Consider the following 17,321-nt stretch of genomic DNA (forward strand, 5'->3'; position numbering starts at 1 on the left):
GGAGGAAGATGTGATTTTATCATCTTTCTCAGTCCTCGTTCCTGGGCAAGCAAAGCAAGTGTATGCTGCAGATTTGGCTCTTGCACAACCCCCAGCACTACACAGTAACCATGTGGGATGGGTAAGGGACTCTCTTTATCATGTAATACCCATAGGGTTCAGCTCACAAGTTCAACCACAACACCCCACAAAACATGAAGCAAAAGCTCCTGTAAGGGAGATTCTCTCACAGCTTGAGTGTCAGGGTGAAGCGAACCCTGCGTATACCTAGTGAACAACTACATGTTTCCAGTAGCTAAGCCAGATCACTCCTATAGAATAGTGTTGAATTACATACATTTAAGTAGTCACATGTGCACATTTGCAATACAAAACTTTCTCAGTACAGCATTAATGAACAATATTGTCTGTAAAAAATACAAAACAACCCTGGATATTTCCATAAGGTTTTTCTGCCAAAACACAGCACCTGAAAGCAGGGATCTAACTGCTTTCTCCATGCACAGCTCCCAGAGAAATCTTCGCTGGCTCCCCCGAGGGTATTAGAACAGACCAAGGCTTTTCTCTGCCCGAGTAACATCAATATTACATTGTATTGATCCAGAAGCCTTGTCCTATGTCGATCACACATACTTTTGAATGGGGACTTAAACACTCCCTTAGTTTGAGTAGATTACATTGTTTTGGAATTTGCTAAACATGGCTACAGATTCAATTTCATGAAAACATAAATTGCATTTCTCAGAGTTCTGTTCCTAGGGAATGAGTTATCAAATGAGGCAGAGCCTGGTACCACAATTCCCTCAGAATTCTACACAACTGCAACCACTGAACACTATCAAGAAAATAATCCTTGTTAGTATTTTTCAATTCTGGCAGAATTTATATACCAGACTATGCAAAATGCATAAAACCACTGTATGATTTCATGTGTCCAACTTTTTTCATCAAACATTGGACATAAGAACACACACAAATGCTTGGATCATTACTTTCTGACACGCCTGAAGCAAAACACCTACACACATGTAAGCAAAACAAATTTGGTCATCTGGATAATTCTGGGTTGGCTTTACTTATGTCGCATTCAATAAAGGTGACAAAGTGCTGATTGCATATAAATTGCATTTATATTCTAATGCTGAAATGCGCTTTGTGTCAATACTGACTGCAGTTCAGATGGCTGTCACTAAGGACGACCACTGGCTCAGGGAAAACTCATCATTGTTGTCAACTCAGTCCCAGCCTTAAAGGCTGTCATAATGGCTACCTTTCCAAATACAAAAGCAATACATCCTAAATTAATGCAATGGGCCCCTTCCTTGACTGTCACATATATATAGATTATGTGTTTGACCCCACATGGAAAACTGAGGAATTTCTCAAGTCTGAGCTGGAATACCCCATGGCAACTAACATTTTGCAACTTGATCAGTATAAATATATTATTTACACTGATGGCCCAGATCAACCAGCTGTAGATACCAACCATCAATACTATGCGGCTTGCACAGCTGTTTCTGGAGTAATGGGGGATGGAGAATCCCACCCTCAACAAACTTTCATGCAGTCCCTTGGGGATTGCACTGCACAGCTAGATTAATTAAAACCTTTTATCCTGGTACCAAAACATACGGCTCCTGAATCCCCTACTCTTCTAGTGTGCAATTCACATTACTGTATCCAGTTTTTTAATGAAACTTTGCATTACTGGCACCTACATGAATTCAGAGATTCTAAGGTCATTACTATCACGTATAAAGTACTTCATTGGCTGATGGAGCCACCAAATCTGCAGTCATTACTGCAATGATATCTGTGATTACTTGTTCCCATACGAGGGTGGATAAAGAAATACTGGCTGCAGTGAACACTTTGGCTAATGGCGCCCCTTTACCCTGCCATTTTTAATGTAGCTTTTTTGCGCGTTTGCTTAACGTATTAGGCCTCTGTGCACTTTGCCCTAGATGCATTTTATTTAGCCTCGCACTGTTATTTTACAATAACCAGTTTCACAGTCTTGTTTTATTTCCTTCTATCACACTGTTTAGCTTACTTCACCACTGTGTTCTCAAACAATACATTCTTGCTCGCTCTGTGCTTCAGTCAAGGATACAGTCTGGTACATTGCCGATAGACGTGGTAGAAGTTTAGTCTTTATGGTTTGTAGAAAGTACACATCCTTACGTAGGGACGTTTCTTAGAACGCTGGCGTGTTAGTTATAAAAACACTTTCTAGTCCTGGTACACGTAAGAGGGAGATTCCGACCAGGAACCCACAACTAGATGCTGACTGCCCTGTTGCAGATGCTGATCCAGATCACAGGCCTTTGCTCAGGTATGAGGGTTGATGTCCTCCCGGGGGAACCAGAAAGGCAGGCTTAGAGCTTCACATGCTGTGCTCAAAATATAACTTAGAGAGAACATAATTTAGTTGCAATATGATAGCCTTATTCTTATGTTTCACTCTCCTCGTTACTATTTCAATCCTGCTGTGTTGTATGGTTCTGGTTATTGCAGCTCACGCCTTGTTATCTAAAATGCAGTTGTTTTATTAAACCAATCTTTAAAACTCAAACTGCCTTTGTCATTTATATATGAGACCGCACTTTGTACGAGAGAACTGGTTGTGACCTGAGTGACCACGACTTCCCTGGGAAGCACTAAGATGTCATGCGCTCGGCTGCCCAATTGTCTCTGCTAGTTAGCCAGAGCATAACCCAGATTTGGGGTGACAAGGGTCCTTCACCGTGGGTCAGACTTAGTCCCCCACACTGCAACGATCTTGTCGACCAAAAATCCAGTATTCTCATTAGGATAATGAGAGCCTACGCGACAACCCAAAGCATATCCAGCAAAGTATTCCTACCACTTAAGTGCCCAAAACATTCCTTATGTGATCCATCCAGGGTTGGGAGAGTGGGTGATCCCCAACCAAGACCGCAGGCTAGAATTAATTAAAGCAATACATGATGGTGTTGCATTTGCACATGCTGGTGTGGTGGCTGCAGTTTCTTTGCTACAAAAATACTATTGGTGACGGGGTCTGTACAAACAGGCAAAGCAATATGTCTTTATTTGTGACATATGCTGACAAATTAAAGATTCCACCATTAAGTCCCCACTGCAGGCACCCCCCCCTAGTTTCTAATACGCCACTACAGTATGTATACCTAAACTATTGCAGCCCTTTGAATTTGGTTGGTGCACTCAGTACATCCTACTTGCTGCAGATTGTTGGTCCAGATTTCTCTGGGTGTGGCCATAGCAATTGGCTGACTCTCGCACTGATATTAAAGATTTGCAAGTCTTCATCAGGACATATGCAGTAGCTCCATTCCACTCAGACCAGGGCCCTGCCTTTGCCTCCAAAGTAGACACGAACACCATAGGAACTGGTGTAGCTGTGTATTAGTCTTCTCTCTATCATCCTGAGGGAAACTCAGTAGTGCAGTGGAAAAAACAAGTCTTAAAACAATCCTTAACAGCTAGAGTATTCGGTTCAGGTCACAGTTGGATCCACCACCTTTAATGATTCCACAGAGCATTAAATAATCTGCCTAGAAGATCCTAGGGTGATCAAACCCAATATGAAGTCCTCTTTGGCATCTAGATTTATGTCCCAGATCTTGATGGTCCTGTACAATGGTGGCAGAAATATATTTTGATGTAAATGAACATCTCACTGTCTTACAGGAACTCCAAGACTCCCAAGATGAGTCTTCTACTACACATGCAGCTGCTGAGGGAGTGAGGGATACACCAGCATCCATGAGCTGGACTCCAAACTTTGGGCATCTAGTCCAAGGAAAGAATGCAGTGAAGAAAACATTTGGCCCATCATTCTGTGCACCAGTACTAGTCCTTGGAATTAAAGGTACCAGAAATGTAATCTGCTGCTGCTTGCTGCTTGTAAAGAAAAATGCTTTTTGTCCACTGATCAAGTCTAATTGTATCTTGTGGCTGATCCATCACAGTAGGCCTCAAAGACTCCTGGGCAGTTTCCTAACTCCTCCAACTACCATACAGGAAATACCTCTTCAATCATTCAGCAACACCAACATTGCTTCCCCTAGGTTGAGGAGGGTGGAGAATGAGCACTGTTAATTCTAGCCACCACTGCAAGCACAATAAATACACCAGGCATAAGTCTACAGTTCTCTCCTACTTCAAAAAGTCATGGAGTTGCTTATGATGGACCACTTTAAGAGGTTACTACCAGTCCTCTTTCACCCGCTGAGGCTCCTGTTTTTACTGCTTCTGGGTACTTTGCCTACAGTGATAAATGACCTTCAGATTCTACTGACACTTTTCTTTATAGCATATGTAAGCTTTTTCACTGGCTTAAATGCACTTATCTGATCCGTCCATGGTCCTATCCATAGATTATACTTGACTTGTTTACCCTTTTCCTGTGGATTGGATTGGTGACTGCTTTCTTCTCTAATGGGCAATATCCTCCTGAATGTTCTGCTGCTGAACAGGCAGATGAGGTACTGAAGCCTCATTTGTCTTCTCATAAACAGTGAAGAGATTTGTCCCTTGTGAACATTACTGTTGTTCCATTTTCTGATGGAATTGTTTGGGATAAGGGTTCATATGAAATTTCAGGTCCTACAGAGACAATTCAAATTCAGTATGTCTTTAAAATTTTGATGGATGATGTAATAACCCCAGGGGTTGTGTCTGATGATTGGGATGTAAAAACTGTTTCTTCAGTGCTTTCTCAGCTTGAAAATAATACTCTGAGGGCATGCACATGATTACTGCAAATTATGGCGAAACGTTTTGTTATCATCACTGTGCACACCATTACCTACATGGAGCTAACACTCCACAAACAGTTTTTAATGATACACGTGGGAACATTGCCCGACTCCACCAGTAGAGAGTTCTAAATCAAATACAGACAAATTCATATATTTTTGGGCATGATACTTCGGATATTGTGTCTATTTATTTTAAATTACTGTCAATTAAACAAGGAAAAATATATTGATGGATACTAAATTATTTTACTCCAATTTATTAATTTTCCATTGAGCTATTGAAAGCTATCAACATTGGAAAGAAACAATTGATTTAAAATCGGTTTGGGGAACAAGATTGGCAAGTACAGGGCATGGATACCTTAAACTTGCGTATCTGATTTTATTACAGGTGAGTTTTCTGAATTATACTGTTCAAGAGACAACCTGCCTAGGTCTAGCAAAAATTCAAGAACTGAGACCTATATTTATGGAAGGTTAGTGTTGCCTTAGCATCATTAATTTTGACGCTAAAGCGGCGCTAACTTAACTCCAAATTTATATTTTGATGCTAGACCCATCTAGCGTCAAAATATTGGAGTTAGCACCATTTCAAGGAAGTGCCAACCCAACTTGCATCAATGAGAAGCAAGGTAGGCATTCCCTTCCTAAAAAAGGCGCTAGCCCACGACGTAATATTTAACGTCTGACTCTGAAATGACGCACAAGTAGAAGGCGGACCTAAATAATGGCACTAAGCCCGCTTAGCACCATTGTTTAAAGCCTGGTCAGACCAGCCGTTAATGTGCAGGTAGACCCATTTCCATGGGGGAAATACCATGGAATGGGCACAAAGATGCGCACCCTATCCCCCAGCATTACAACCGACACCACAGGGACACTGCAGGAGGAAGGAGCCCATCCCAGGTAAGTTGCAGGTAAGTGTATGTGTGTGGTGTGCCACTGGGGGCCCCTTTAATGGGGCCCCCTGGCTGGCCCTGAGTATGTTGGGCTTGCCCTGGGGACAGTGGTCCCCTGTGGTGGGCATTGGGGTAGTGGTAATGACTCCCGTCTATCCCTAGACAGGAGTCATTTTTTGGCTGCTTGTGCATCAAAAAATAATGCTAGGGTAACTAGCGGCAGATATTTTGCCACTAATCAGCCTAACAACAGTTTTGACCCACTAGCGCCATTTTCTCTAACACCATCTGCGCCATTGTGCGTCCTTTTATAAATATGGCATGCGGATGTCGGTAGGGAAAGATGTTAGCCCGCGTTAAAAAAATGACGCACCACTGCGCTAGTGCAGTGGTAAACCATTTTTCATAAATATGGGCCTGAATATGCCCAGTATCCCCTCAATTGCAAAATTTAACAATTGTCAAAGTTTAGTAAATTATACAGAAGAACAGCTCAATGGTATGGGTAAGAATGGTACATTTAATACAACACTTTCAGGTCCCAGCAGGTGGGTATTGTGGCCAGTAGACATAACTGGTTGTCATGTACATTTTATAAAATCTACACTGTGTTTTAAAGCAAGCAGGCCAGACCCTCATTATATCAAGGCACAACATGCAAGATTTGTTACTTCACACATTATGGGGAAGTTATGTCAGCAATGGTTGCAACATTCCACTTTGACAACTGTAAAGGAACACCTCTCTCTCCTTTCGGATGATCTAGATTTGCAAGATTATTTATTAGGTCCTAGACCATCATGCTCCAAAAGATTCTTGGATGCCATTTCCAATGAACAATGGAAGTTTTCTCATATGGGAGCTGCTGCTCCTTTAAGGCAAATAGGTCAGGCTAATTTGGAGAAGGCATTGGCTCTAGCTGATAATGGAATGAATACATTGTCCACTCATATTTGCATACTCCTTATGCTGAATGAGTCAGAGCAGCAGTAGATTCCAGCATGCCAGTATGCTGAGAGGACGCTGTGGGGACGGAGTCGCAGAGCTCGCTTGATCACTCCAGTGCACAGCAGCCGTTGTGGATTGCAGACCTCTGTGTGAGTGGGGCCATCCGGGTCCACTGGGGTGACTTGGCCTCCTGGTCCCCTTGGCCTTCTTGGCCCCTAGCCCCTGGCGGCAGCAATAGGGGCGGATACTGTGCAATCGAGCTGCTGTGGCCCCTCGGCGGTGCTTAGAAAGGCTGGTAGGGCTGGGGGGCTGAACCTGAAGCTCCTGCCTGTTCCTCTTGCCTGCCTGCCCCTTGGCCGGGCCCACTGGCTTTCTTCCGGACCCCTTTTGTCCTCCTGGGTGGTCTCTGCAGCTGTTTGGCCCCGGTTCCGGCCCTCGGCTGGTGGGTTGGCCACTCCGCGACGGAGGATCCCTGGAGGGGTTGTGTGAGAATTACTCTGGTCCTGCACCTTGGATTCAGATGACAGTTCCATACTGAGGCCCTTGGCCTGGAATTAGATGATCCTCTCAGGACCACCCAGGACCAGAGCAACACTGGCAGTGGATGCCCCACTGTGGGCCTAAGGCAAGTGTCCAGCACTTCTTCAAGCAGGGCCAAGTGAGGTTGGAGGTGAACGGACTGTCGGAAGCTTAGGCTGCAGGCATCCAGTCTCTGGTGGAGGTAGCTAACATTAGGCTAGTGTGGCTTGACAGGGCTGTGCTGCCCTGCATCGTCCTGCCCCCTCTCCTAAATTCAACTGGCCTTCATTGTTCCTCTTATTCTTTCAAGCTTCCAAGCGGCGCTCAGACACTCCATTACAAGAGCTGCAAAGCGTCTTCTTAGGAATTTACTCACACTGATTCACATCACTTCCTGACCTAAATCTCCCTAGACTTGAAAGAAGGTCTTTTAGAACTTGCTACGCTATGAGGTCAGGTAAAGTAAGGAAGCAGCATCTCAATCCTCAAAAGCGTAAGAAATGTTGCCATGGTGTTGATGTGTTTAATGTCAACTCACACTTATCACCGGCCCCCGAGCATCCATGCTCCTTGAACCCTATGAGTCCTCTCTTCTGGTTTACTTTAAGAAGAAAACCTAAGCTGGAATCCAAGGTGAACGGTGGGGCGATCGAGCCAGCACCAAGTTGGGGGCAAACTGACGGAGTCTGCAGTTACAGATGTTCTCCACATTGCATGTAGATCTTTGACAACAGTGGCTCTAATTCATTGTCCTGCTTTTTCTGCCCTCTCTCAGTTAGTATCTCATGATGAAGTGAGCCATTCTCCATCTCAGGAGGGCCAGCCGACCGCGTCTTTGTCAAAGCACAAGCTTTCCCCAATCATTATTTCAAGCGACCATTCCTCTGATGTTGGCGAGTGGGTGACTTCTCTAGCTGCCTCTCCAGCTGCTTTCTATCGGCAGGATGGGCAGATCATGAGTTGTCAAGATTACCCACAGGATTGCAGCACTGCCCCATTAACCAGTCCCCCTCCAGCACAATGGGTTCGCATCCCAACTGGCAGTATTCGTCCAATATTACCAACAAGGTCTTCCAGTGGGGCTGGTGACTCCAGCTCCCAAATTGAGTTCAACAAGGGCAAGCTCAATGATCAAGCGCTTCTTGATCTTTCCTGCCTTCAATCCGAAATCACAGGAGGTGTTGACGTGGCTCTGCATGGCCACTGCTTTTGCAAACTCTCCAATCCACTGTGCTGGCTTTCAGCTACCACTCTGATAAGTTAGACTTCCAAGTTGATTTGCTGAATACACTGGCCACCTACGTAGCTGGTATTGACCATAAAATAGAAAATCTAAACCAGCTAATTACTAGAGCCCAAACAAGTTCCAACTTTGAGCAAGCAACGTGCTGCTGCTCTCCAATTATTGAAAGCCTTCCATCTCTGCCTACCTTTTTGAGTTTGGTCTATGTGAAATCACAAGGCTATCCACAGCTCCTGTGCCTTCGGTGCCCCTGCCAAATCCCAGGTTCCATTCAGATTTGGCTCATAAACCTACTAACGAAAAACATTAGACGTCTATTTCTTTCCAGTCAAGAGAGCAATCCTCATCAACCAGTCCTACTGGAGTCTCGGAGCACGTCATCTTGGCCAACTGCGTTCCCAATAATTCTCCTCTACCTAGAACTGAGTCCACGGAGCCTGCCCTCTCTCATCTCCCTTGCATTCCTGCACAACCAGTTGTAATGCACCCATCGCCTTCAGGAGCTGATTCCGTGGCTCAGTGTTGGAAAATGGGTTATTGGTAGGGCAGGTAGGTACCTACACCTAGCAACAAGCCACTAACCTCCACAGAGGTACAGTTAGGTCTCAGTAAATTAATCCCAGCTCAACCCTTGGTAGCTTGGTAGCTTGGCAACGAGCGTCAAGGCTTAACTTAGGAGACAATGTGTAAAGCATTCAAATATCACAAAACAGTAATTAAATAAAACACAGGAAACAGTTTAAAAATCCAAAACCAATTTATAAAAATAGTTTATATTTTTATCTTTAAAATGACACAAAAACGATTAAAATCGGTTCAGGGGAACCGGAGATCTGAATTTTTAAAGAATTATTACTTTTCTAGCGCTTAGAAACAAAAAGCGCCAATCGGGTCATCTGGTTGCACCTCGACCGGGGCAAAGTCAAACTTTCAGGCCGACCGTGATGGAGCCCGGGAGGCCTCGGTTAAAAAGTTACCTTCTGACTTAGTCTTTATTTTGAAGTTTTTCTTCACCGGGACGAACCTGCCAGTTGAATCCGACCTCCTGGAGCCCTTGTCCGGATACGCGATGTGGGTTTCCTCGGTGGAGACTTTTACCTTCGGACTTAGTCGTTTTTTCGAGATGAAAATCCTTCGACCGGGGTAAACCTGGATCTTGATCCGACGTCCATGGAGCCCTTCTCGGATACGATGGCTGGGAGGTCCCGGTCAACTTTTTACGTTCGGACTTAGTCTCTTTTTTGGATGTTTTTCTTTACCGGGACGAACCACGAAGTCAGGCCGGGTCGCGGTTGAGGCAAGCCGGCTAGAATTTCCGCGGCGGGTCGGTCCCTCTCTGGAGCTTTTTTACAAAATTTGTCAAATCTTCTCCAAACTTCTGGGGCTTCACCCAGATGTTCTTTTAAGGTTCTTTTGGCGTCCACAGCTCACCCCAAGGGTCCAGAAGTTCTGTGATGGTCCTTGGGGGGTGCGGACTTCAACTCCCAGAATGCACCTGGTGCAAACTCCTTTTTGGCCACTGGACAGTGGTCAGCTGGTCGCTTTCTTCAGGAGTTGGTGCAGGGGACTCTGGTTTAGCAATTTTTCACCTGTAGCAAACAGGGAGTCCCTCCTTGAACCAGTTGAAGCCAGGCAAAGTCCTTCTTGTGGTGAAGCCCAAGTGTGCAGCTGGTGCAGTCCTTCTGAGTGCAGGTTCCAGGTGCAGGCCAGGGGTCCAGCAGGGCAGTCCTTCTTCTTCTTTAGTTCCTTTCTTGTTGAATTCTGGAGGGGATCTGAGGCGTGGGTGCAGGTCTGCCAGTTTTATCCTTGCTCCTGGGTGAAAAGCAGGGGGGCCCTGGTTCTCCAATCAGGGACAGGGTCGTCCCCCTGTGATGACCACTTCCTGGGAAGTGTGGCAAAAATCCATCCCAGAAGGCAGCAGTCTCTAAAAATCCAAAATGGATGAATCTGATTTTTGGAGGAGAGATCTGGCTGAGCCCACCCACTGGTGTGGCTAAAAATCATAAACACACCCCTCTCCTGCCCTCTCCTAATCTAATCAAGGGGGCACCTAGCTGTCTGGGGTTGCAGGATGTGGGGGTGTTGCTGGGTGCTCCAGATGTCCTTCTCTGCCTTTGAAGACCAGTTTGGCAGCCCTCCCCTTCCTGCCTCACCATCTGCTGAGGGGAGATTCTCTCCCCCAAGCACATTCCTTTGTGTGAAGCCAGGCCACTTCACACCTCATTAAATTAGCCTGGCAGAAGCTGCTGCAGGCTGGCCAATCAGAGCACAGCAGCAAAAACAATGCAGAGCTGAAATTGGCACCTTTTTAGGTAAAGTCTAAACTTTTTACCTGGACTAGTTATATATAAACCCAACAACCGGAAGTTGTGGGATTTATTATAACAATCAATTTGATACCAAATTCTTGGTATGTAACATTTAAGGAGACTTTAAAATTTAAAATAAAGTCTGCCCATTCTAGCCTATGAAGGCCATTTACTTCAATGAGGGAAAAACAAATTTGGCTGTTTTTACCTCACCAGGGCTTATAAATCTATTTTTATAAAGTCCCTGCTTATAGTTACATGGCACCCAGCCCTAGGGGCACATAGGGCACACCTTAGGGGTGACTTATATGTAAAAATAAGGTAGTTTAAGACTTTGGAAGTACCTTTAATTCCAAAGTCGAATTTGCATATAACTTTAATTTAAAAGCAGCCAGCAAGGCAGGCTTGCTTTTAAAATGACACTGGGCACCTCAGCAATGCACCTAGGTGTGCACCACCTATGCTGTGGTCCCTAAACCTACATGCCCTACCATACACTAGGGACTTATAGGTATAACTTAGCCAATTATAATTAGCCTAATTTGCATATCCATTTTACACAGAGCACAGGCCCTGGGACTGGTTAGCAGTACCCAGGGCACCATCAGAGTCAGGAAAACACCAGCATAAAGTGGAAAATGGGGGCAAAAAGTTATGGGGCCTCTGCAATCAGCCCCAGTTTCTCACACTCAGCATCCGCTGAGCAAGAGGGAAAAAAAAGACTCCGCAAACAATGGAACAAAAGGCAGAGCCTATGCCCTCACGGATCCCCAAACAATGCTCAACCGTTGGATTGTCCTGAGGCACAACAGCCCCTGCAGCTGCAGGAGGTTCCCAGGGCAACTCCATTGATCAATCCCTTGTTGACCTCACTGGGCGGTTCCCTCCCTCCCACTGAGTACGTCAAGGATCTTCCGGCCGGTATCACTCTGCAGGAATCTGAATTCCTCCCCAGGGACGCTATGATCCTAGCCGAGAAAGGCAAAACAGGCAGTGTGCCTGATCCGACTGCTCTACACTGGGGGGGTGGGTTGGAGTGCTCGTCCTCACTGCTGCCTCATTGCTCAATCTCAAAGCTGCTCATAGAAGTATTGATGGCGAAGTTCTGGGTCCCGGTCCTTCTAATCCTCATAACTTGTCTTTTGACAATACCAGCAGCCACCCTTTAATCCTGCCATCAAGCCACCAACCTACTCCTACAGATACCCAGGGCCTGGGGCTGGTGGCCCCTGTGGGCACACACAATGCAGAGGAACAGTTACAGCCTAAGTTCCCCCTGTTTTCCTCAATGGCCTCATTGTCGTGCACAACCACCAAACTTGTGTTTATGCCAGAATATCGCTCTTGGGACCCCCACAATATATTGAATAGGGAGAGCATCTTACGACTTTTCAACGCCATCTCGGATCAGAAAAACAATGGTTCTAAGGACATTGTGTCTATTGAATTATTTGACTCACGGGGGTCTCAATTAACGGAATCCACTCTGGTTTTGCTATTTTCTTCCTCAATAGCTCAGTCCATTCTTGCCAAGAGAGACCTATTCCACACTTGGGGAATTACAATTATTCCCTATAAGGAGTCAGGTTATCCAGTGCTGCTACCTGAATCCCAAAGTGTAATGGCTCCCACAGTATCGAAGTCTTTTTTAATTCTGGAAAGTGCTCTAGGCAGCACTTCACCTTTCAATGGCACCTTCTGTACTGGTCCTGGGTCCCAGTGGGTAACCAATTGAGATTGGTTGCCCTCTGCCCTTTTGCATGAGCGCCCCCAATGACCCCCTCGGGTGGGAGGACATGCGTCAATGCTTGGATGTCTGTCCCTATGTTTATTGAACATCAATGGGGTTGTGCACAAATTTGACTCGCCTGACCTTATATCTTTTTTAAACAGTCATGATGGAATCACCCTTCAGGAAACTTGGGCAGAGAACAGCTATCCACTGCCAGGGTATTTAGAAATATGGAAACCCGTCCTTAGAATGAGCAAGAATGGCCGTGCCAAGAGAGGGTTGGCCACCTATGTAACTGTCAAACTAAAAGGGTACATTTTGCCATTGGTTTGGGATGACAAATGGAACCAGGAGATTGTGATTAGGAAAGGGACTGCAGCAAATCCTTATAGTAATTAATGTTTTTGTTGCTCCTGGAACAAAGGAAAAAAGGGGGAGGCTGTCTCGATTGATGCAGATTGTGGGTGATTTAGCCAGGGAATATCCATGTGCCGATTATCTCATAACTGGTGACTTTAATACGAACGTGTTTTAGGACACAATGGAGTCTCTTGACGGTCCCGATCTTTGTAATCATCAGTTAATTCTCGAACAATTGAGGCCCCACGGTTGCCCGCTTTGCTCGCTGGGAGAGTACGCAGTAATGCACCTAACCAGCATGGGCTTTAAAGTTCTGAACGGCCGTTTATGTGATGATGCCCCCACCCGCTGGACAAGATCAGACGGTCGATCCCACTCCTATTTAGACTATACTATTTGCAACATTGAACTGTTTCCCTTCATTGAATTTATTTTTATTTCCCCCCGGAGAGAGAGTGATTACCGTCCACAAATTGTATCCATAAAATGTAGTTTCCCTTTGCATGATGCTATGCGGGCTGTGGGTGGCGGTGTCTGCTTTGAGTCACTAAAGCGCGTAAAATGGAATTCTTCTATTGGTGGCTTAGTATTGGCTGAATGTATCAATTTTTTTTTTGACTCCTAGGGATCTGGTTGTGTGTCCCCAATTAAGTTATGGGACACATTTTCTTGCTTTCTATGGTCAAGTTTTCCTCAACCTGCGCGCAATTGCACCCCATCCTGGTCCTTTGCCATCTCAAGGGAATCCAGGAGTTTAAAGAAAGCGCGCAACAGACTAGCAAGGGCAATTAGGAAGATCCCTGATTCTAAGTGTCTATTAACTAGATTTAAGCAATTGAAGAAAGATTATAGGAAGGCTGGCTACGATGACCATCAGACTCATCTTAATCAGTTTTGGGCTAAACTTCTAAGTGCAAGTAAAGATCCAAATTCTGAGAAATGTTGATCCCTTATTAACAATCTAAAGAGCAATCAATGGGGCATTGGTGCTGCTAATATCTAAAAAGGAGCTTGGACGTCTTACTTGACTACCTACTTTTCTGCAAGCGAGCAAGATGGGAAACTGTTGGATGAGGGGGCTTACAGCTCCTCTGCTGTTTTGTCTAATTCATGCTCCCAGTTCATTGGGTTTTCAGTTCCCCCTTAGGGAGTGGAGAAGTCCTTTTAACAACTTCTCCCTCATATCATCTCAAGAGCTAAGCAATATGGAGCTCCCTGTCCCAATGGTATTCCACAGATGCTGTTCAAACAGGATTCTCTTTTTTGGGGTAATCATCTTGCCCATCTGTTGGAGCACTGTCTCCTGACTTCAACAATTCCAGAGTCCTGGTGCGGTGCCATACTTCATCCGCTATAAAAGTGGTTCAAGGTCAGACCCTGCCAATTTTAGGATAATTGCTCTGCTTGATAATGAGGCCGAGTTTTATGCTAGTCTTCTGTTACAAGATCTTCGTGCCTGGGCTGAATCAAAGGCATTATTTCCCATTGTTCAAAGAGGGTTCTCCGCTGGTTCAGGCACATCGATAAATTTATTAGCACTTTCTATTCTGATCGACAGGGCAATTCTGTCTGGCTCGACGCCGCATTGTTGTTTTGTTGACTTCAGGGCTGCATTTGACTGGATCCCCCAGAGTGTCCTGTGGGCCAAACTACAAAACTGGGACATTCCTCCAGTCCTCCTGGGTGCCATCATGGAACTACATACAGATACCTGGGTCCGTGTTAAGCTTGGTGACGGGCGTTCTCTTACTAGAAAAATTCCTACCAGTTGTGCTGTGAAATAAGGTTGTGTGCTTGCACCCCTTCTTTTTAATCTGTTCATTGCAGATATGTCAACGTCCCTTGATGCTGTTAATTCCCACCCCCCTAAGATTGGTGGCCTTGGGCTCAGCCATCTGCTTTACACTGCTGATCTTGCACTGTTCAGTCACACTAAGATTGACCTTCAATGGCTGCTCAACCAACTTGCATCTTATACTCACGTGAATCAACTGGAAGTTAATTTGCTTAAAACCAAAGTGTCTCCTTTGGAAAGAAAAACATTTGGGATCCAGTTGGTATTACAAAAGCTGTAAATTCGTTTCAGACCAGTCTTATAAATATTTAGGGGTGCACTTTGATTCTAGGGGCAGCTTTGTTCAGCATAAGAAGGAGATTGAATTCAAGGCTGTGGCACTGCAGGTGGCATTCTCTAAATTATCCAAAGTTTTAAAGGGGCCAAACCTCCTTCCCCTAATGGAAGTTATGAGAGCAAAGATTATCCCTTCACTGGCCTATGGTCAGGAAATGTTGGGTAAAGGCACCTGGCAATTAAATAGGCTGGTATATAAGATCTACAAGAGAGTCTTCCTCGTGCCACACCTTGCTTCACCTGCGCAGGGAAATTGGGCTTCCAGATCAGCTGGTAGCTAGTGCCGGTGCATTTTTGAAGCTCTGTCATAAGCTGCGTCGGGCTACAAATGGCTGCCCGGAGGCAGTTTTGTGGCAAAAAATGAGTGGGTCAAAATCGAAGGGATCTTACTCCCACTTTTTGGTTGAATGTAAACAGCGACTGGAAGCTGGCGATCTTTGGGCAAGCAACCCCCACCCCATTCTCTGTTTGAACTAGGTGTGAAAAAGATCATACAACTACATTTGTATCACTCGGATAACTCCCTCCTTGCTAAATGTAAGCATGCCTGGTCAGTAATGAAATCCTTTAAGTCAGGTATACGTTCTAGCTATCTCTCTTGTTCTTAAGGGTTTCGGTTGAAAAAGCCCTTCATGGCCTTAAGGATGGGCGATTGGGGTTTTCTGAAACATTTACCTCCATGGCAGTTAACTCCTGGGGAAGGCGTGATGTGCAGAGGCTGTAGCAATGCGGATGAAACTATTGAACAAGTGGTCTGTCTGTACCCAGCTTTGCTTAAGGAACGTAGATTTCTTCTTCGGAGTAAATGGAACGAACTGGGAATTCACTCCTGTCGTCAGGTTATTATTCAGTCTCTGGACGCAGCGAATTTAATTCTGAATGTGTTATTGACTAAATTTATCAAAATTCCTAAAATTAAAGTTAGTGGCACTGCGAGCAACGGATAAGTATAATTGGAATTCTCTCCCGCTCTTGCCCAACTGCCTGTTATTGGTTAGGTTGTGGAGCCCTAACGTTCGATGTAGGCCTTCAACCACCATTGGTATTTAACTTAACAGTTATTTAATGCACTAATGCACTTTAGGGCCTGTGTATCACGACCCCCTTTGCTTATTATGTATTATGTGGGGTTCTGGGCCTTGGCGGTTTGGCTCTACTTTTATATTCATCAATGTTTTTATATTACTAGGCAAGAATGTCTCTCTTATATTATGGCATATGTGTTTAAATCATGTTGTGTTTTTAGCATGAACTCAGCTATTGATTGTACTTGTATCCTTGATTGTTTTTTCTTCTTATGTTTTAATTGTATTGGATTTTATTATCTGTACAAAAAATTATTCATTCATTCATTCACTCATATTTGCACACTAAAAAATGGTGTCTTCTGCAATTGACATCATACAACATTTTTTACAACATGGACAGTGTCAGCTTAGATCCATAATGCAGTTGAGTTGGACATTACAGGTTCTAAAATCGAACTGTTAGACCTGGAAGTACATCAACTTGAAAGAGTTGTTCTTGTTGTTTAATTTGATACGCAAACAGCAGATAATAGCAAAGAAGGATGCAACATACACAATGCTTAACATAGAAAAGTTACAGAAATAGCTTTCACAGTGGCCGAGCACCATCAGCAGTGTGATTGATACATGGGGTAATATTTCTGCCAATCAATACATTTCAACTCACAGCACGTATGAAACATTTTTTGGTATTCAGATTTGAGGCTTTAGGGGAGAATTTACCACACGAGGTGCCCCAGTCTTTCGTGGGTAGTGCAGCAGTGGTAACGATGGTTGTCCTATCCAGATGCTTGTATAGTTTGCAAGGCACCCTCTTTGCAATACCTCAGTGATATTTTGTTGAGCTGGATTGCTTGCCCTTAAACCTACTTTGGGCTAATAACTGGAAAGGAATAGGCCTTTCAACACTCAAACAAACCTGGGATTGCAGCGAGATAGAGATCCCCAATATGGAACTATACTATATTACATCCCACCTTCAACATGCAATTCACTGGTTAGATGAAAATGACAATTGGGAGAAAGCTCTTTGGAGGACACATATGGGGAACAGTCATTACAATTCCTGCTGAGGAGCGGGCGTGGGTGCCAGATGGAACACCATACATTATAAGCCACGTATGCCGGGTGTGGCAACACGCAGCCAGAGCAGTGATACGACGAGTCTCATATGCCAAGGGCATGCCCCTCTGGACCCTAAAACCATTTGTACAACTTGCCAAGGTTACATTGATTCAAAAATGGAAACACAGGGTTGCAAGCTTCTGAGAGATTTCTACCTTGAAAGTGAACTCATTACAAAGGCGGATGCCATTGATTCCTGTGGGTTGGGAACTGGTCAGTATTTGAAATACGTACAAGACACAGTAATGGCATGAGACC

This window comes from Pleurodeles waltl, chromosome 5 (assembly GCF_031143425.1).
Source record: "Pleurodeles waltl isolate 20211129_DDA chromosome 5, aPleWal1.hap1.20221129, whole genome shotgun sequence".
NCBI lineage: Eukaryota > Metazoa > Chordata > Amphibia > Caudata > Salamandridae > Pleurodeles > Pleurodeles waltl.